Consider the following 22,535-nt stretch of genomic DNA (forward strand, 5'->3'; position numbering starts at 1 on the left):
GGAAAAGCACAAGACAATTAGATGGGAGGATGTAAATTCTCTTATTCAGCAAAGGCTGAAAAATATAGTTAGTGCAGAAGTATGAAAAAGTCCTCCGATGGCCAGTTGTACAGTAACAATAGATTCCCACTAGACAAGAACAAAAACGTTTTGTTGTTGCTGCAGCGGGGTTCAGCCTGACCCTGGTAAGCCTTTATTCAGTTGATAGTTGGATGCCAGCACAGGTGTTAGTAAACAGTAGATTTCTGCCAGGCTTTCTCCTTAAGCAATTGGAGTCACTGAATTGGAAAAATGATCCATGAAGACTGTGATGCATTCAGTTAGTGTCCTGATGCGGCTTGTTTAACACGATGCTGATTATTTGCCATTCTGCCTTTTCTCTCAAATAAAACAAAAAACTAAATACTTCATCCTTTAATACTAAAACTGAGCCTTTAAAACAAACCACAAGATTTGAAAAAAGGAAGCAGCCGAAAGAAGATGCTCTATGTGTAAATGGTCCAAATACTTGAAAGCAGTATTTTGGTGATCTTTTTAAATTGACCATCAAGAAGTACAAGCAAGACAAGCAGTGCTTGCTCAGTGAAATCTGAAAATACGCTTAAATTAAAAAATACTAAAAGGAAAGTGATCACCGTCGTAATGTCTTAAAAATGCATTCTGTTCTCATAATGCCTGTTTTAGCATCCTGTTAAATACTGCCATCTTGTTGGTCATTGTCTTTGAAAGTAGCTTGATTTGAAGCTTTGAAATCTAAAAATCTGTCATTTTGATGGCCATGGGCATGTCTCATTAACAGAGGCCGGAGCTTGGCGAGCTGAGAGGCAGCTGCTTTGCCAGAGCTCTCTGACAGGACATTCAAGACACAAGTTTGCTAGGAAAGGACCCCTTTCAACACTCTGCAATCAGCTGTGATCAGTGAGGTATTACACGCATGCACAGATACGCATGAAAACAGAGCGATACAAGCTAATTAGACTATGATTTATCATTTTGTGTGTGACAGGTGCTGCCTCCTCAAGACATTTTTAGATTTGCACAAATAAGAAATCACACCTCCTTGATTTAGAATTAATATTTGTAGTCAGTCTGTAGATTTTCAGAGTTAACCATGCCAGACTGTGATTAAGACTTCTAATTCTTCTTGGATTTTTTTCTTTTTAATGTTAAGTTAATAAATTTTAATGTATTGTACTTTTTAAATCAAGGTGTATGCCTGTTTAATGAGCAGGCCTACACCTTGAGTATAGTTTTTAGTCCTCATAGTACAGTCACAATACAAACATATTTTTTTATATTATTATTATTATTTTTATATTAAAATGAGTTTCAACTTCAAATTTAAATATTAATGGTAATACAGTGGCATTTTCTGCAGTATAAGTACTTTCACTTTTAGTTTCAGTAACACCCCATAACTCAACATGTGTATGATAATATATACATGTACAGGGTGTATCAAAAAGAATAATCCAATTTTAAAAGTCTCTATTTTACAGTAATGGACTTAGAAATTTGGAATAAATTTTGAAAAATACAGGGATGAACACAAAGTTTTATACAAAACATTTACAATGTCCACAAGAGCTCAATTCCCCCTCTGGAAGCACAGCATAAATCTCTGACTACAAGGTTAGAGGCTTCTCTTCAGACAAGTCACAACAACAGGAGAGGAAAATGGTGGGTAAACAAAAACAGAAAAGCTTTGTACAAGGGATTTATTTTAGGCAGGGTTTATTCTTTACAAGACCTGTGGTTATGTTTCAGGATATTCAACATAAGGGCAACTTGACCTGAGAAAAAGAGGAGCACACAAGCAAAATTACACTGACTGAAAGTTACTGTTTTTTCAAACTTTGTGAATTTTATCCATAACCACAGATGAACAAGAATTTAAATTGAACCCCTGGTATTATTCTGCACCCTCTCCAAAGACAAATTGGTTAACACATTAAGAGGTAGATCATCCAAGTTCATTCTCACAGGATCCTGTTTTCCAGAGAAGGACACTCGACCTGTAGCCTTCATTCCCCAGACACGCCACCAAGCACAGCTGTGGCAATCAGGAGAGTTTAAAAATGCAATTTCCAGAAATAATGAACCAATTAAAGTTAAATGCCATCCATAAACACAGACTAATCTTCTTCTTATTTGCATTTTGTAATTTATTATTTCAAAGCACTCATCTTAGCATGACAGAATGGTTCCTGTGCTTAATAATAAAGAGTAACTCATGATATCTATCTAGCAACCTTTTACCAACTTTATTTAGAAAATATGTTGCTCTTTCGAGAAAGTGAGTGAATTTTCGCAGAGAAACATCATTATAGGAATGTTGGCATCGTAACAACTATGAAAATATGCCTGAAAAAAATTTAATCTTCACAGGTATGCCAGGAATTGCTAAAATGCCAAACCCGCATTAGACCTTAAATCTGTTTTCCTTCAATTAACCTTTTCATTGAATAAATGGCTTTGATAATTAGGTAAAGTATATATCCACCCTTTCAATATGGACATAGCAATGAGTAAAACTGAATAAACACTAGGGATGGGTACCGGTTCTGACATAAACGGTGTTAACCAGACCGAAAAGAAGCGCACATGTCAGTGCTTCATTTCGGTGCTTTTTTTTACTGAGATGTAATACACTTTGGATTCTAGCCAATCATTTTACCTTTGCAAGCGTAGTAGGCGGGCCCAGGTACGTACGTTCTTTAGAGCATGTAAGTGGAACTAGCATTAGTCCATCAGTTCTGTGGCCTTAAGCATGGGTTTTAACCCCCATATGGTCAATGGAAAATAGATAAGACTATTTGTAATTGATAGCTTCCAAGTTTTGTGTATGTGAAAAAATGTGGTGAGTGCTCCTTGAAAGAGAACCTTGCTCTCAGGGATATCGTCCCCTTAATAAGCTAAACTGACTTAATCTTTGTGTCAGAGAAATTTACACATGTAGGAGAAAACTGCTATGGTTCAGTTCTTGATGATTTTAGGATCCTGATCAATATCTTGTTGTAGTAAACGTGCCTTTTAGTGATGTGCGGATTGATCCTGAAATATCGATTCCTCCGATACCAGTCATTTATGTTCTAGAATCGATTCTCACATTAAAATATCGATATTCTAGTAATTTAGAGTAAATTTGTAGTTTATCATTAACAGGAACACAGTGGAAAGAAACTATAACATTCGGATTGTCTACATTCAAAGGAACTACTTCCTCTTCCGCCTTTCATAGTCATGTGCGAAATACGGCTGTCTGTCTCGCAGCCCCTTGGCGTGCGCACTCACAACAATGGCTGAGCGTAATCGGAGTCATGTGTGAACGTATTTTACGTCCACAAAAGCTGAGACGTGGTTTGTGATAGTGATGGGATTTCTGGCTCCTTTTAGAGAACCGGCTCTTTTGGCTCGGCTCACTAAAAAGAGCAAGCTCTTTCGGCTCCCAAACGGCTCTTCAGGTTGTTTTGTTGCTTTAATTACCGAATTTCCCGGACTACAAAGCACACCTGAATATTAGCCGCACAAGCTAAAATCAGGGGAAAATCCTGTTTTGTACATACATTAGCCGCACCTGACTAAAAGCCGCATGTGTTTCAATGTTGACTTATCATATGTAAGAGAATATGCAAAAGGAATATGCAAGGGAATTGTCAGGAAAGAGATGACTGTTTGGAGACACATCCCTTTTATTAATATTTTGAAAAACAAGTTATGGGTACATATTTGCATAACTTTTTAGGTATATGTACAAGTACCGGTAATTACAAGTAGGAAACATGTACTGTGCTTCATAAATGAGTAACAAATGTAGTACATAACAATAACCTACAGCACACCAGAAAAATAGATTCGGGCTACCTTTTAGGCTCACGTGCAGCGACACGGCTTTAACAAGAAGAAAAGTCATTCACCACCATCTTTCTCTTCTTCCTGCGCACTGAAACCACCAAAGTCCTCTTCTCCAGTGTCGGATACAAACAGGCTCAGGATGGCTTCGTCATCCACTCTCAGCTTCTTTCCTTCGTTGTCAATTTCAAAACCAAACAAATCCTCGTTGTCAGTGTCAGAGTCGAACACCCTCAGAAGGGCCGTGGCGGTGTCCTCCTGTCCATCATGCAGCAGTCCAGCCCTTCGAAATCCGTTGGTGATCGTGGATGTTTTCACACTTTTCCACGCTGTCAGATTCCACCGGTGGACTTGAGCCTAACTTGCTTTTCGCAAGTTTATTGCCGCTCGTCATCCACGCCTCCCGCTGAACACGTAGCGTTAATTTGAAGTTTGTTTTTCGCGCTACTTGTACAGCACTATGTTGCCTGGCGGATGGACATGTGACCAACATACCACTCTCGAACCCCGATACTGTGTGTCTGATCACATGCCCTTCCGCCAGGCAACGTAGTGCCGTACAACAGTGGAACAAACAAAACAAATCGTCTTACGATATCACAAAAATTATGGACAATCCATAGAAAAGCCGCACCTGACTAAAAGCCGCAGGGTTCAAAGCTTGTGCAAAAAGTAGCGGCTTATAGCCCGACAATTACGGTAATTTATTATTAACAATAACTCCAAAACACATTTCTAGAGTTAACTGAACTTGAAAGCATATGCGTATTGTTTGTGTATTTATACACAAGCATATATATTCAAATAATTTAAAAAAAATGTTCGTTTACCTTCAGTTAAATGCAGATAAAACAGAAACTTTGATTATTGCACCTGATCACATGCTCTCAGAAATTAGGCAGCATATCAGTTTTTTAGACCCTTCATTTCAGTCGAGTCTCAGAAACTTAGGTGTTATATTTGACAGTTCGATGTCTCTTGAGAAACACTCTAAACAACTTGTCCGGAACTGTTTTTATCATCTAAGAAACATTTCTAAACTCAGGCTACTGGTGTCAAAGGCAGAACTTGAGATGATTATTCATGCTTTTATCTCTTCTCGTTTGGATTATTGTAACGGTCTTTTTACGTGTCTTAACAAATCAGCTCTGGATCGCCTTCAGTCTGTTCAGAATGCAGCGGCAAGACTTTTAACTGGTACAAACAAGAGGTCCCACATTACTCCAGTTTTGGCTTCTCTTCATTGGTTGCCTGTAAATTTTAGGGTTCATTTTAAAATTTTAGTTGTAACTTTTAGAGCTCTGCATGGTGAAGCTCCCCAGTATATCTCTGACCTGTTGAAACCTCATGCTTCATCCCGAGCACTTAGGTCTTCAGGTCAGAGGCTACTGGTGGTCCCACGTACTAGATTTAAAACACGTGGGGATCGGGCTTTTCAGGCACTGGCACCTAGGCTGTGGAACTCTCTGCCGTTGTCTTTACGCTGTCTAGACTCTACTGACTCCTTTAAAAAGCAGCTGAAGACATTTTTATACAAACGGGCTTTTAACTAATTTAATTAATTTTAACTTGTATGTCTGATCTTACTGTAAAGCACTTTGTGATTTTTATCTGTGAAATGTGCTATATAAATAAATTTTACTTACTTACTTACTTTTACTACCACACACCAAATCCAGATGTTGGTACTTCCTGGCAGTGTTGCCAACTTAGCGACTTTGTCGCTATATTTAGCGAGTTTTCAGACCCCTTAGCTAAAAAAAGATGTGAAAGCGCGTATCGCTTTTACTCTCAACAAGCAGCGGGTGCTGTAACGCAGTCAGTTCTTCTTTTACTCTTATGCTGTTTTGTGGATCACAAGGTTTAAAACTACTTATAAACACACACACACAAAGTAACTCCACCAGAGTGCCTATTTCGGGTCACTTTTGCCGGTCCAAGCCCGGGTAAAGGAGCAGGGTTGGAATTGTGACATTAAGAAAAAACAATAATTGGTAAAAGAAATTTAATATGTAGTTCTAAATAAACTCTAAATGCATTTAGGACGTTTTTTTTACTGACTTTATGTCTCTTCCACGATGTTATTTCTCTCTCCAACAACATAGGTTACAATTAGATTAGCATGACAAATTATGCAAATTAGGCGATGGCGTCATTTAGCGACTTCTAGCGACTTTTAGGACAGCCAATAGCGATTTTCCTTACTGAGGAGTTGGCAACACTGCTCAAGGCTGCACCTAGCATTCTGGAGCACTTCTGTTGTCTTTTGTACGTGTTTTGAGTTTTTACATGTTTCGGAGTTTGTACGTGATTTGTCTCTAGGGTACCGTAAATATACTTTTATTTATTCACTCCACATAAAATGTAATAAATAAATCATATAATACAAAAACCAACTGTTCACATTTCAACTTTTAAATATTTAAATTTTCTGCTTTTCCCTTTTAAACAAATGTAAAGTGAAACAACACAAAACACTGCAAACTACAACACAAAACATATAATTAAATATAAATTAAAATATGAAAGCAAAAAGAAGATATATGACATATTCTCTGTCATATGGGCCTGCATGAATAAACTTTCTGAATCCTTTATCATCTGCAACTGAAAATAGTTGTGGATGATTACTATACCTTTCTGATGTGATGTTGTTGTCCCTGGCTCTCTTTCTGTCTCTATCCCTCCTGCTCTGTTCCTGTGCTACTGCGAGTGCAACTAAGATGCAACCCGGGATGCCAACCCTCGCTGCCCCTATGCCGTCAGGGTTAAAAAAAGAAAGTATAAAAAAATTGGAAATTTGGACATATTTAAATACACTATATTTTATATATTTATGTATACACACAAACACACACACACATCCTCTGGTTGATATCTGGTGTACTTTCGTCTGTTGTCATTGGGTTTCATCGGGTTCGTTGGTTTGCAGATATTTTGAACAGTCGGAGATCTTTTTCACCTGACTGGCACTGAGACTCTCAGAGCACATGGGACACGATGTCTCCCTCTCCAGCAACCTGGAACAAAGTTCAGTTTACACGTGAACATTTAAAATTTCTATTAATTACACTTGTTGATTCTACCTCTCTGTAGTGAGAAAGAATACAGCCAGGGGACTTTTAACATTATTTAGCACAAAGACATGGCGAAGTGGTAAAATGGGTTTTTCCTGTTTGTGTGCAAAGATAAAAAAGTTGTTATAAAAAGGGCATTGAAAACTCTGTTATTCTAGTTTATGTGATAGAAATTCAAAGTGACCATTCAATGGTTTTATGTCCTGTTCTGCAAACGCAATGTAGATGCCAACAACAGCTCGAGCTCATTTAATTTGGGTGAGAATCAGGCAAAGATCAAGGAAATCTGTAAAAACTTTATATTGCCCACCATTTGTTATGGATCGTCTTAAATTTCAATTTGTTAGATCATAACATAAACAATTTAAAAAGGCACTTTAGATTTTTATGAACGCATCAAAACTGGAAATAAAACGCCGCTTGTGTTGGCAAATGCACTGAGTCTGTCCCATATGAGTCAGACTGTTAAACATCAATGAAATGCTGACAGTAGAGCAGGGCGATATAACCAAAAACATTTATCACAATATACATTTGAAAATTTGCGATAACGATATAACTGACGATATAATTGACACTAGACAAAATACTTTACAACTCCACAACTTTATTCGTCCAAAAAACCCTCATCAATGTATTTTCACTTAAACAAGCAGTTTTTTTATGTGCATTAAAGTTATATAAAAAATTAACAGTGCAAATGCAAATTCCTTGCTGACAGTTGAACCAAAAGGCATTTCCAGTGGAAATTGGCCAACATATCCTCAGCATAACCATGTATAATATCCACAAAACTTAAAAAGAGGTTATACACACACAATACGGTAATATTATGTTGAAGCACAGTACATATCACTCCGCGAGGCGCCTGCCTACGGTAGCCGTAATGCTCCGACAATCCATCAAGCGGTGCGGGTTCGTAGCTTAGCAAAGTACTAAAACATTTGACAGATTTTCAAGCACCGTGTACGACATAAAATCGTTTCGAGGTCAGTAAACACAACCAGAATTCATACATAAGGCACACGGGATTATAAGGGGCACTGTCGATTTTCAGAAAAATCAAAGGATTGATTGTGTGCCGTATTTTCCAAAAAACACGATAATAACGTCGGCCTGCTAGCATGTGCTACTAAAATTAGTGCTTTGTTGTGTATCTGACAGATGAAAGCCAAACTAGTTCCACACCAATGAAGTTGCAGTATTTTTACAAACCAATTCTGGTTCATCCGTTTCATTCAACGATCCACTTTCGCTCTTCTCATTCTGCGTCGCCGCCATGTGCGTATGTAAACAAAGGCACTGCGCATGTGCGTTTTGCCCATATTCTATCGCGATATTTCATTTTCCTATCGTTGCCCAACATTACGCCGGTATTACCGTGAACAGTATGATATAGCCCAGCCCTAGCTGACAGTGTAGATGGCTTCACTCTCAGGAGGTGAGCCGTCCTGTGTACCGTGGCAATGCAGTAGGGCAGGTTGTTCTTGCAGGAGATACACAGCAGTTCATTCTGCGGCAGCTGGAAGCCACAGAAGGGACACGGAGTAGTTTCCTCCTCCAGCTCCGACTTATCCGGGCGACTAAGGTGCAGATGGGAATTAAAATGAGGAGTCAGGGGCAGAATGGGCAAGAGGAGATGATAAAGCAGAGGATGAATGAAGAGGGTAAGGATCACACGGACTCACTTGAACCATCGCCTCAATCTTCTTCCTGTACTTTGGGTCGATGTCATTTCGGTACTCTGGTCTCATCAACATGGCAGCGAAGCTGAAGGCCGAGTTCTTCAATCCGGCGCGGTGACATTAGATTACTGCTGCTGTCAGAATGGTAACAACATCTACACACACGCAAACACACAACGATGAGTTTTTGGCTTTTCACCAGCGTTTAGGTTTTATCAGCTATCATGTGAATCGGACTGACAAGTTGACTCACGTGCAGGAAACTTGTTGATGTTGTTGCTGACGCGGATAAGCATCCGTGCCCCCTTTAAATGGTCTCCTCTCTTTACATGGATCTAAAAGTAAAGAAATCAGACCCCAACCTTACCTACGGCTTCAGATACAGGCCGGGTTTTTTAGAAAAGTGACTGCAAAAAGCCAGTGAAAGCACTGGTTTTATATAATGAGAAAAAGGCAACTTCAGGCATTGTCTGTGTTCATTTTGCTTATAGACTGGTAAACATTGACAGGCAGGAGTCAAAAAGGCGCTTGTGTGAGCTTTGACGATCCTGGTTACCCTTTGGTCATCTTTTCCTAGTATTCCTTGAAACAAAAGTGAAAGCCTAGAGTGCTTTCCAGGGGATTTAAATTATTAAGTAGCAACATGAAATCTAATTCAGAGTGATAAATGAAAGCACATTAACTTAGAGTTCGAGCCTATGCAACCCAATCGTTGCTGGGAGGGTATAGAGGTAATGGTGTGTGTGAGTAAGTGAATGTGTGTGGGTGTGTTTTGATGAATATACTGTATGCCTCTCTCCAGCTGTGGCTGTAGGCCTGAGTGTGCTCCAGAACATCAACAACTACCTGTCATTGACTCTCTGCTACCACAGCTGGTTGTTTAAAGGTCTATCAAAAACCTGTAATTTCATCTTCTTTTAAAGGACAGATATTCTCCTTGAAATGTAAAAATTCCAGACTCTATTTATGTGAGAATAAAAGGGCCCATAGAGATGTACCATAGTTTCTCACTGCTGAGGATATGAGCATGCGCTACGCCAGTGGTCCCCAAACTTTTTTCGCTGGGCCCCCCTTTGTTTTACAGAAAAATGTTCGCGCCCCAGCCCCTCGCGCGCGCACACACGCACGCACTAACGCATCCTCCAACCACACACACCCATATTTTGCTCCATTGCGGTTTATTTCACACCTAAAACATTTAGTAAACAATTAAGCAAATACAAGTAATCTGCAGGTAGTAAGAAAATAAACTACTAACTCTTTTACGCTACGCCCGCACCTACACGGGTATTTTTGAAAACGCAGCTGTGTCGTCCACACGTAAATGGCGTTTGGAATCACCGAAAAATGAGATTTTTTAAAACTCCTTTTTTGCGTTTACGTGTGGACGAGGAATACAGAGTTTGTCATGCAATGTCAAAGGTCTGTGCCTTTTTTCACATCAGCTGTGCGCCATGTTATTGCTTACATGAGAGGAATTGCAGAATAGCAGATAGTCAGATTAACAGTATTTTGTCTCTATCTTCAGGTTTTACACGCTTACATACATGTAAGCGTGTTAATGTCCCTCTATTTAGAAAGGCAGAGGCGTCACGGTGTAATTATTTTACATGTAGTTGTTTTTTTCCTGTGTAATAATATTCAACATTGCTATCAATACATTTTAAAAAAAAAATGCCTCTCTGTGCAAAATGGGTTGAAAAACATAAACAGCTGTGGGATACTGTTAGTCTGTGATTTAGACAGGGGGAACAAATCCTGGCAGGATCAGCCTGATATTATTTGTATCCCACTGTAACTTTACTGTATAAAGAGCTAACATCTCCAAAATGTCAGGAGTAGTTAGTCATTACAACAAGTGTTTGTGAACTAAAAATCAAGAATGTGGGATACTGTTTGTCCGTGATTTGAACAGCCCAGCGCTGCTCCCGACGAAGGGAAAACCAATCCTGCAAGGGAGACCTACCTTGGCACTTGTGCAGGTGAAACCAAAGGGAAGACATGCTTCACCATATTTTCTAGTCTTTGGCTTAGAATGAAGTTGGTTTGGAAACATATTCAGCAATGCTTCATTTCCTGCTTTGCGTTTGTGTGGGCGCCGTGCAATGTCCAATAGTGATGTGTCGGTGCGAACGAAACGGCTCTTAGAGCCGGATTTTTGAAGTGAACGACGCGAGCAGACTCCTTATGGCGAGCCGTGGGGTTTTTCTTTCTTTCTCTCACCCTCTCTCGCACTTTTTTCCCGCTTCACTCTGCATGCGAGTCTTGTGCTTTGCACTGGGAAGAGGGGGGAGGGGCGGTAGTTACACTCTCAGTAGCACAGGAACAGAGCAGCAGTGTTGCCAACTCCTCAGTAAGGAAAATCGCTATTGGCTGTCCTAAAAGTCGCTAGAAGTCGCTAAATGACGTCATCGCCTAATTTTGCATAATTGATCATGCTAATCTAATTGTAACCTATGTTGTTGGAGAGAGAAATAACATCGTGGAAGAGACAAAGTCAGTAAAAAAACGTCCTAAATGCATTTAGAGTTTATTTAGAACTACAAATTAAATTTCTTTTAGCAATTATTGTTTTTTTTAATGTCACAATTCCAACCCTGCTCCTTTAGCCGGGCTTGGACCGGCAAAAGTGACCCGAAATAGGCACTCTGGTGGAGTTACTTTGTGTGTGTTTATAAGTAGTTTTAAACCTTGTGATCCACAAAACAGCATAAGAGTAAAAGAAGAACTGACAGCGTTACAGCACCCGCTGCTTGTTGAGAGTAAAAGCAATACGCGCTTTCACGTCTTTTTTTAGCGACTTTTTTAAAAAGTCGCTAAGGGGTCTGAAAACTCGCTAAATATAGCGACAAAGTCGCTAAGTTGGCAACACTGCAGAGCAGGAGGGAGAGAGAGAGAAGGAGTGCCAGGGACAACAATGTCACATTAAGAAGGGGTCACAAAATAAACTTTTAAGTTATTTTCAAGCGAGAATGTAGCTGTGTAAACTTCAAATATCTGCTCGATTTATCAAGATATCATATATTTCCAAACGCGCTCCGACGTTAGGGTTAGGAGACGTCTGTGACCCGCCAGCTCCATAGCAGACAGTGAGGTCGAGGATTATTACAGCCGGCGTGAACAGCGGACTCCCGGCACATCGTTTTCAACCGATTTTCTTTTCGCTACTCAGATTAAACAAACCCCAAACCCCAGTAGCTGTCTATTGTATTGAGTGTCCACTAAAATAAAAATAAAAGTGTTCTAATAGCTCACCTGCTTGTTTTTATTAAGGTATGTACACGTATGTACATGCACACTATTTTTATTAAGAGATTTCACTACTGAGGTTAAACATGATATATAAGTCACTTAGATCACTTCTAAATGTTAATGTTTGGTTTATTTCAGTGTTTTATTTGTTCCTGAGTAAACCGGTTTGGCTGTGATTAAAGTTAAGCTTCATAACATATTACTCACAGTTAAATTAAGAGGGGACGGCAGTAAAAACTCCGGACCTGTGACATCATCAGGTACGCTGGTGTTCCAATTGTACAAATCGCGAGTCCGTGCTCGCGTTCTTGGCAAGTCCGTACTCCCGTGCATTCTCGGCGAGTACGTACTCACGTACTTGAGAATTGAGAAAGGGCCATTGTCTTCACTTTAATCAGCTGTTTCCCCAGGTGTTTCCACTTCCCCCATTACCCTTTTGTGTATTTAAGTCCTCTGTCCTCCTTTGTTCAGTGTCAGGTCAACTGTTGTCCTTTGTGCCATGTCTCCATCTTCCAGGTATCTTTGTATCTGCACCAAGTTTCATGTTTAGGGTTTTTCATGTTTATCTTTAATTTTCCCGGTTTAGGTTATGTTTATTCTTGTCTTTGTTTGCCTTTTGCATTGCTTTGTATTTCTCCATCAACCATATTAAATGCCTCGCTTTTAGTTAATTCAAGTTTGGTTCCACATTTCTTAGTCTGCATTTGGTGATTCACAATATATACAGCCTGTTTCTGCATACTGCGACAGTGACTGGTGAAATGCACTCCAACTTAAAAAAAAATCAAATAGAAAAAAACAACAAAATTTTAATAAAATACAGTCAAAACAGGGGAAAAAAAGCAGTCAGCAGCATCCAACTACTGAATTGTTTTTGGGAAGGCAATAATGTGAGGAATAGCTGTGGAAGTGACAAGCTAACGGTAAATAGGTAATATTAAACATGCATGTACATTATTATATGATTCATGTAATTAAAACACACATTACCGTATAATAATGAAGAGCCCTCTACTTCTTTAGAGCACATCTCTGTGCTGTCTAAGATATTTTGGTTTCTGTATTCAACCTCTCAGGGCCAGCAAACAAAGAGGAGTTAAAAGTGGATAAAATAATTCCTCGTTTGCAGCACTGAGTAGTGTCAATTTTGAAAATGGCTTTTCATTAGAGCCATTAAGATGCCATTGATCACGCTAGGGTGTTAAGTGATGAGAAAAACAACTCATTATAAAAGTTTTGCATTACTAAAATTAAACCCCTTTAAATTAAGTTTGCACATATTGGTCATATTGTTAAGAGGGTTTGCAGTCTATTGTGCTTTTACCTCTGTGTATAATTTCATAGTGATTGATATCGATATAGCTAAAACTGACTATTATGTTGAGTTCTGCAGCTGTATTGGCTTGCAGGTTTTCTTCTTCTTTCAGCTGCTCCCTTAAAGGATCACCACAGTGGATCTGCCTCCACCTCGCCCTATTCCTAGCATCCACCTTTGTCACACCAGCCTTCACTGCACCCATAAATCTTCTCTGTGGTCTTTTTTCTACCTGCCCAACAGCTCCTCCCGCAAGATCCTTGGTCCAGCATATCCACTGTCTACTCTCCGCATGTCCAAACCATCTCAGTCTTTGTCTCCAGACCATTCAACCTGAGCTGTCCCTCTAATGTACTTATTTTGACACCAATCCCTCTTGTTTACTCCAAACAGAATTCTTACCACCTTCAACTCTACCAACACCACCTCCTGTTTTTTTTGTCAGTGCCACAGTCTCCAAACAACCATAGCAGGTCTCAGCGTCCTCTTGTAAACCTTCTCTTTAATTCTTCCTTCTGTCGCATATCATCCCTGACACTCATGTCCAACTACTCCATCCTGCCTGCACTCTCTTCTTCATCAATCTTGTGGACTGTCCATTGCTTTAGATGGTTCACATCAGGTTTTCAAACGTATCCAATGTCATTACCTCTTCTCCTTGTATCCGTTATACTTGCCTCCCTTTCATTCTGTCGTGCTTATACTGCCTTGAATTCCTTGTCTCTTCAATGCAACAAAACATCATACTCCACGAAAGACTCCTGCCTATCAATATTTTATCACCACTGCAAACAAGAAGGAACTACATCTATGATGTACTCCTCTATCCACACTGAACCCATCTGGCACTCACTCGTGAACAAAACCCTGTGATACTTACGTTCCTCTGCTTGGGGCTTCGACTCATCCCAGACCAGGAGTGGGCACTCCACTTTTTCGATGTGAGAACGATGTCTTAGACTTGGAGGTGCTGATTCTCAATCCTGCCGCTTCCATCGCTGTAGGCATGACAGTGGGATTGAGGAGATGAGGAGATCCACTGCCTGACTCTATCCTTAGTTGCGGTCAGCAGCATCCAACTACCACTGTATAACACTGAGTGTGAGTAGAGGGCAGCTTCCCAGAGTTATCTGATGATTTGTCAGAATTGCTTTGAGGCTGAGCCTTGTTCCATGATCTCACTGAACTCCATCCACAATCAAGTTTTTGCATCTGTCAGTACCAGAGCCGCGCTCCGCTCCACAGTTCCACTGGCTAACCAAGCCTGATAAGACTCCTGCTTCACTCTGACTGCTCCCTTCACCTCTGGCCAAATCAAACCAAGTGGCCAATTTTCTTGCTTGACCAAACTAAACAACATGTGCAAAAGAAAGTAAACACCAGGTAAAACAAAATAAACTTTAAGAAAGCTGCATAATGAAACTTAAATTCAAAATTTGGGTCTGGGACCTGTGTGTCAAAGCTAAAAGTTGATCTTTGATATAAATTACCAGTCAAAAGTTTGGACACACCTTATCATTTTATGTTTTTTCTTTATTTTCATGAATATTTACATTGTAGATTCTCACTAAAGGCATCAAAACTATGAATGAACACATATGGAATTATGTAGCAAAGAAAAAGAGATAAATAACTCTAAATAAGTTTTATATTTATATTCCTCAGTGTAGCCACACTTTGCTTTGTCGACAGTACTTCAAATTCTTGGCCTTCACTCAATGAGCTGATGTAGTCACCTGAAATCGTTTTCACAGGTGTGCCTTGTCAGGGTTCATTTGTGAAATTTCTTGTCTTCTTAACGGGGTCGGGACCATCAGTTGTGTTGTGCGGCAGTCTGGTTGGTACACAACTGACAGCCCTATTTGACAACTGTTAGAATTCATATTATGTCAAAAACCAATCAGTTAAGTAAAAAGAAAAGATAGTCCATCATTACTTTAAGAGCTGAAGGCCAGTCAGTTTGAAAGATTGCAAAAACTTTGAATGTGTCCTCAAGTACAGTTGCAAAAAAACATCAAGTGCTATGAAGGAACACCAAGAGTCACCTCTGCTGCTGAGGATAAATTCATCCGAGTCACCAGCCTCAGAAAGTAACAGCACTTTATATTAGAGCCCAGATAAATGCTTCACAGAGTTCCAGTAGCAGACACATCTCTACCTGAACTGTTCAGAGGAGACTGTGCGAATCAGGCCTTTATGGTCAAATAGCTGCTAAGAAACCACTACCAAGGAAAAGCAACAAGTAGAAGAGATTTGTTTGGGCCAAGAATGGATGGTCTCTACATGCATGGTTCCCACTGTGATGCATGGGGGAGGAGGTGTGATGGTGTGGGGGTGCTTTGCTGGTGCCATTTCAGGTGATTACCTCACGAAGCTCATCGAGAGAGTGCTGAGAGTGTGCAGAGCAATAATCAAAGTAAAGAGTGGCTATTTTAAAAGTTCTAAAATAATAAAAGAAAATGTGTTATTTCACACTTTTGTTTACTACATAATTCCATGTGTGTTTATTCATAGTTTTGATGCCTTCAGTGAGAATCTACAATATAAATAGTCATGAAAATATAGAAAACTGACTGGTAGTGTATCTATGAACTGACAGAAGCCAAATGATTAGCTATAACATCCAAAACTGGTTTATAAAAATACTAAAAGTGAACAAAGTAACAAAAGAGACTTTAGACTCAAAGCTGGGGACACAAACTACAATGTTCCAGAAAGGACTTTATGTGCTGCACATGATTGTGTTGGATAAAGAAACAGTTTCAGGAGTAGAGAAAGCAATGTGTAATACACCACAGGGTTGCTAAAAGGTTGGATTTGTCTGTTTGTAAGAGGCAGCATTCTGCACTTTCATTCTGTTATACAACAACACATATGATGAAAACAATATTTTTTTTCCATCTTATTGTCACTGAAGACACTTCAGTGTCAGTGTCTGTAATCAGCAGGTATCTCAGACAATGGAATAGATCTGTGGCAAAAACAAAAAACAACTACAAGAGAAACAGTTGACAGGAGAAGCCTCATTTTAAAAATATTGTCTAAGATGCAATACAGAAAATACTACTGTGGGGTGGTTCATCAGTTATTCTGGCAGTTTTATGTATCATCACCTAAAAGGTAAGGTGGAGGCCTTTCCAACATCCACAGCACTTTCTGCATCTTTAGTTGGCTTTGATTTATTTCTTTTCAGGAATCCATTTCATATAAAATATTATCCTTTTAAATTATACTGCTAAAAGCAAAATAACAGCCTAAGCACTTTGTGACAGCCCACCTGACAAGCCAAATAATAACTGCTTGATTTTTTTGCTTTGTTAATTAGTACCTCCACTTCTTTGTCAGTAAAGTTGTTGTCATGACCTTTTTCTTTATTCAGTACTGTCACCCACAACCGTGGGAAGCTGTTAACCATACATGGTTCATTAGGATTGTTTCTTCTTGTGAATGTCGTTGATTATGAAAGCATTCAGTTCAGCCTCTGTCACAATGGCCAGGGGATACACAATAAATGGAAAACATCATGTAATGGATGCATCAAGAGGTAACTAAATGTGAGGAGGTGGTCTTTCACTATGGAATGTTTGTTTGCAAATTCAGTGTAGTTTGCAAATTCACCGCTGCATTGTTTTTATTTTCACTGTCAGCTTGTGCATTTGCCAAGTAATTGTATTCAGTATATTGTCATATTCTTTTTGCAAGAAGGCAAAGTAGTGACTCAATTTGAGAGCTTGTAAGAAATGTCAGGTAAGAGATGAGCTAAAATTGCCTGCCCATGCAGCACTGTAACATAAAAAGGGGTTGGTGGGATTTTCTTGTAGAATCTGCCTGTGCTACCAGGGTGAAAATATAATGTGCTGCATAGATAACATGGAACATGTGCATGCAATATGTACAATGCACACAATGTTTTTATATAGAGTCAGACAGTCCTTGAAATATTTCTAAACAACTAATACTTTGTTCTCAATGTTCTTTCAAAATCGTTGACGGTACACTGCAGTATTTACTGACTGTGTGGGCTGGCTGTGATCGGACAGTGTAGTTAAATTTTTCATGCCATTAAGCCACTGGAGAGAGTTGGTGGAATCTACTTTGGAAAGTTTTGAATGTATTTCCAGCACACTCACTTTTGAGATTTGCTGTGCTACATAAAGAAAAAATGAAGTGTGAAATATTGACCAGCAGTACCTTCTAGTGTAAACAGAATAGGGTGCTGTTTAACAAAAGAAAATAATAAACCTCAGGAGTTCTATATTTATTTATTTTTGTTGATGACCTTCGACCCTTTGCCCTTGCTGGTTTTGTTCCGTCGTTCGGAGAGAGCTAATGTAGCCCGGAGTCCTTGCAGCTGAAATGATGAATTGGAGATGGAGTACTTTTCCCTTGAGCTGCTGTCTGATTTTATATGCTTCACTTGTTCTCAACCTGCAATTTCACTGCATCATGCACAGCTAAACATATCAAAACATATTTCCACAGTTTGATTTAGCATTGCCAAATACACTCTCAATTGGAACCGGTCAGCGATGTCTTGTGACTGCTTGCACACTGTCGACTGTACATGTGTTCTGCAGACTGTGTGTTTACAGTTTTAACACCACAGTCTTCTTCCACAAGCTGCTCCATCTGCTCCGGACCCCATTAAACAAACAGACCATATTAATTGCATAGATCCAACAGCAATTTGACTGCTCTTGAGAGCATACCACATTTGATTTCCTTTGGACTACACCACCATCCCAACACACCAGTACATGTACATCCAAGTTGCTGACTCTTTTGATCTTTGCCGCTCTTCCTGGAGGGCAGGTGAGTCATTCAGCACTACTTTTGTATTTCTGTGTCTGGCTCCTGTGTAGATTTATTTTTTTTTTTTTAGATTTTTTGTAATGCCCTGTCTCTTCAACCTTCATATGCCCACCTGAGGGGAGAGGCCTTACCACAGGGTGGGGATCAATGAACTGCTGTGTTGTGCTCAGCCAGTGTAGGATCTTATTTAGAAGCCCTCCAGGTGGGGAGGATCAGTGGTGCACAGAGGGAGAGGGAGGCAAAGCCGGCATCCATTATTTATTTCCTCATTTAACACTGGCAGCAGAATCCTCGCCTACTTTCATTTGTTCAAAAAGTAGTGCTGCGTGGGGTTAATTCTCTAAAGGGGTTAATATTAGGAACATAATTGGATTCAGGCACCAGGACAGATGGGAGTTTGAAAGATAAGGGATGCGTTGTAAACACACTGAGCCTTGTCGCTGATAAAAGATCTATTTGTTCTGCCTGCTCTTTTGCTATAACGTCAGTACATGCCAGAACAGGGCAGTCCGGTGAAGCCTATTGATCTACCCTCGCGTCCTCTAATAGAGGAATGAAGAATTAGTCCTTGCCAATAAAACATAACTTATTGTCTGCACCATCCCACCCATCCGTCCCTCTATCCATTGTTCTTCTTCACCGTTTATCAGACCAAATCCCAGACGCTCTTCTAATGAGGGCTTAAGAGCAAGCTGCTTTGCGCTGTAAGTGATAAAACTCCTCAGAAGAAAAATAAGACTTTTTGAAGGTAAAATGCAGAACTTTAGTATCATGAATGGTTCTATGAACAACTTTTTGTCTGATAGTTGAAGGAGAACTAGAGGTAAAACAGTTTTAAAAGGAAACTTTAAAGGGAGCTTTATGCTCTCATAACCACAGCAGTGAATAATTGCTGGCAATGTTGTGATTTCTTTTCAAAAATCCCATTTCTGTTATGTTTAAAAGTCAGACTTCAAACGCAGCAGATCAGAAATCGATCTCAAATCAGACTTATTGAATATACCATTGACTGTGCATTAACCTTGTAAATACCTTAGCTTAACTGTGGAGCTGCCCACCACCAAAATTTTAAGACGGTACAAAACTTACAAGGTGAAAAAAAAATACCAGACTAAAACATAACGTAAACGTACACACTAAAGAACTGCAATTGTATTTTATATAAAATAAAAATCAACATTAACCCTTTAAAACCGATCGGAGCGGGCACGCTCTGTTTTGCGTAACTATTTTTAAATCCCGGTAGATCTGCAACCCCGTAAACTAGCGCAAAAAAATATTTTGCATATGAAACCGGAGGAGTTGTACTTACATCTTGTGCTATCAGCTTGTCCTAGGTCACGGTTTCCTTCCACATATAGCTTTGCAAAAACTGCATAAACAGCGCTTGCAGCAACAAAAACATAATATTCCAGAAACAGACTTCGCCGATCCGATCAGCTGTTCATAACACTTCCTGTGTTGGAATAGACGTCAGCGCAAACTTTCGCATGTCCGCTATGAGCTGCCCGAAACCGGAAGTGACGTCATTTTCGCGGAAATGTAGTTTTTTACCATCAGGGCCTCATGAGCCTATACTGGTGTTTTTAAAAGTTATGTTTGACTTTATGACTTTCTGTGTCGTTTCTGGGATGCTTAGGACTCATATTGCACTGCTGGAAATAGTTTATTTTGATGCATATGCTGCTTTTTTGCAAATTTGCATTATAATATTTTTGTTTTTTGTTTTTCCTGCAGTATATAAAAATTGGTGTATTTCAAAAATGTTGTTTCAAAACTATGAAGACACTCAAAATAAATTTCCTGTGGTGGGAAACTATTTTGTGCAACTTTTTTGTATTTACAGTTTTGAGGGATAAGCCTCTTAACCCTTTACAGCCGATCGGAGCGGGCACGCTCTGTTTTGCGTAACTATTTTTAAATCCCGGTAGCACTGCAACCACGTAAGCTAGCGCAAAAATTTTTTTTGCATATGAAACCGGAGGAGTTGTACTTACATCTTATGCCATCAGCTTGTCCTAGGTCACGGTTTCCTTCCACATAAAGCTTTGCAAAAACTGCATAAAAAGCGCTTGCAGGAACAAAAACATAATATTCCAGAAACACGCTTTACCGATCCAATCAGCTGGTCATAACACTTCCTACGTTGGAATAGACGTCAGCGCGAACTTTCGCATTTCCGCCATTTCCTGCCCGAAACCGGAAGTGACTGTCACATCAACACCGTGGTGAAAAAGGCCCGACAGCGTCTCTACCACCTCAGACGCTTGAGAGACTTCCAACTGCCCTCCAAGGTGCTCAGGAACTTTTACTCGTGCACCATAGAGAGCATCCTGGCGGGAAACATCTTAACCTGGTTCGGGAACAGCACCATGCAGGACAGACGAGCTCTACAGAGGGTTGTGCGGTCAGCTGAGCGCACCATCCGCTCCGAGCTCCCTGACCTGCACTCAATCTACAGCAGGCGGTGCTGGACCAAGGCCAGGAAGATCGTGAAGGACCTCAGCCATCCCAACAACAGACTGTTCTCTCTGTTGAGGTCAGGAAAGCGATTCCGCTCCCTGAAGACCAACACAGAGAGACTGAGGAGGAGCTTCTTCCCGCAGGCGATACGGTCTCTCAATCACACCACCACACAGTACTGACCCACACATATGGTTCTTACACACACACTGGACTTTCTGGACTTTGTTTTTGCACAACACTGGTCACTATATTCTTCATTTCCGGTCAATACTTGTACAGCTGCTGTTATTGTGTATATATTTATTTATATTTAGATTTCTTCATACATTCTTATATAGTTCTATATTGTGTATTTTGTTGTACAGTTATTTTATTTTCAACTTTAATTTATATATTTTATCTTATTCTCCCAGTTAAATTTACCCTTCATTCTAATTTGTGTTGTACAGTTATTTCATTTTTAACCTTAATTTATATTTTATTCCTTCCTAGTTAAATTTACCCTTTTTAATTTTTCATATTTATTTCCTATCTTATTCATAGCCTTTTCCTTTTTTGTTTTCTTTAGGTCACGAGCAGTTGTCCAAGCATTTCACTACATATCGTACTGTGTATGACTGTGTACGTGACAAATAAAATTTGAATTTGAATTTGAAATTTGAATTTTCGCGGAAATGTAGTCTTTTTTACTATCAGGGCCTCAGGGCCTATACTCCTCATTTTAAAAGTTATCTTTGACTTTATGACTTTCTGTGTCGTTTCTGGGATGCTTAGGACTCATATTGCACTGCTGGAAATAGTTTATTTTGATGCATATGCTGCTTTTTTGCAAATTTGCAGTATAATATTTATTTTCGTTTTTCCTGCAGTGTATAGAAATTGGTGTATTTCAAAAATAAAACTATGAAGACACTCAAAATAAATTTCCTGTGGTGGGAAACTATTTTGTGCAACTTTTTTGTATTTACAGTTTTGAGGGATAAGCCTCTTAAATTTCTCTAACTACAAATATATGTTAAAAAAGCAAAAACGATTTTCAATTTTTTTGTAGTTTATTGCACTTTTTTGCAATTTATGTAATTACTATGCACTTAATGAATACATATTATTAAAATCTGGGCTATAATGGTTGTATTGATGTATAGCAACTTCAAATGCTCCCAAAAATGGCTCCACAGCATGTAAAAATATGATATAAGCTCTGGCGGACTTGGTTCTATGGTAGGTCTTAAAGGGTTAAATTTCTCTAACTAGAAATATATGTTAAAAAAACAAAAATGATTTTCAATTCTTTTGTAGTTTATTGCACTTTTTTGCAATTTATTCATAGTTCATAGTAATTACTATGAACTTAATGCATACATATTATTAAAATCTGGGCTATAATGGTTGTATTGATGTATAGCAACTTGAAATGCTCCCAAAAGTGGCACTACAACATGTAAAAATATAATATAAGCTCTGGCGGACTTGGTTCTATGGTAGGTCTTAAAGGGTTAACTTATAACACACATTCACTATTAATTAAGTTTAGCCATTTGAAACTATGCAAAGCCTCTGAATAATTGTATTACGATTTAAACAGCTGCTTTGGTCGAAAGGTATTCCTCTAAACACACAAGTATTTATATCCTTTTAATAGGATCCTGCATGTGAAAATGCTAAATGATCTGTTATTAAAATACTCTACCCATGATAATAACCACGACTGCCCCAAATGCTGAAGCACTTACCGTTAAACTTTTAAGCTCTAATTAAAAAACAGAAAAGAAGAAGAAGAAGAAGAAGAAATGCATTCAGCTGCTGAACCCTGGAGGATGAAATCTGTCTTCTATTCTGTTGTAAATTGAGCACACCTAGCAGCTCACTGCAGTATAATCAGGAATTAGAGGATAAATGCAGCAACTGTGAAGAGTAATACGTGCTTGCATTGCTCCTGCACCCTGAGTTTATAAAGCTAACCCCCCCATTCACCTCCCCCAAGCTTGTGGCTATGCTTCTCTGTTTGAATGTGGGATTTAAAAGTCTCTGGAGGAGCACAGTGGGTGAGTAAGAAGTGTTTTTATGTCATGCTAT

The 22,535-nt window shown here is 39.3% G+C and overlaps 1 long non-coding RNA gene across 3 annotated transcripts; it reads right to left on the minus strand.

Moving 5' to 3' along the window:
• Window positions 1-3,075: 3,075 nt before the first annotated feature.
• Window positions 3,076-21,580, minus strand: LOC309692870. Of its 3 annotated transcripts, XR_014272502.1 has the most exons (6): window positions 19,306-21,580; window positions 8,868-8,949; window positions 8,618-8,769; window positions 8,145-8,512; window positions 6,715-6,872; window positions 3,076-6,606 (listed from the first exon to the last, which is right to left on the minus strand). It is a non-coding gene; the product is annotated as an uncharacterized lncRNA (long non-coding RNA). The 3 variants fall into 3 exon arrangements; XR_014272503.1 differs by having other exon boundaries at window positions 8,389-8,769; XR_014272504.1 differs by having other exon boundaries at window positions 8,145-8,769.
• Window positions 21,581-22,535: the final 955 nt, after the last annotated feature.

Source organism: Aulonocara stuartgranti (genome assembly GCF_965226115.1).
Source record: "Aulonocara stuartgranti genome assembly, chromosome: 17".
In the NCBI taxonomy this organism is placed as follows: Eukaryota; Metazoa; Chordata; class Actinopteri; order Cichliformes; family Cichlidae; genus Aulonocara; species Aulonocara stuartgranti.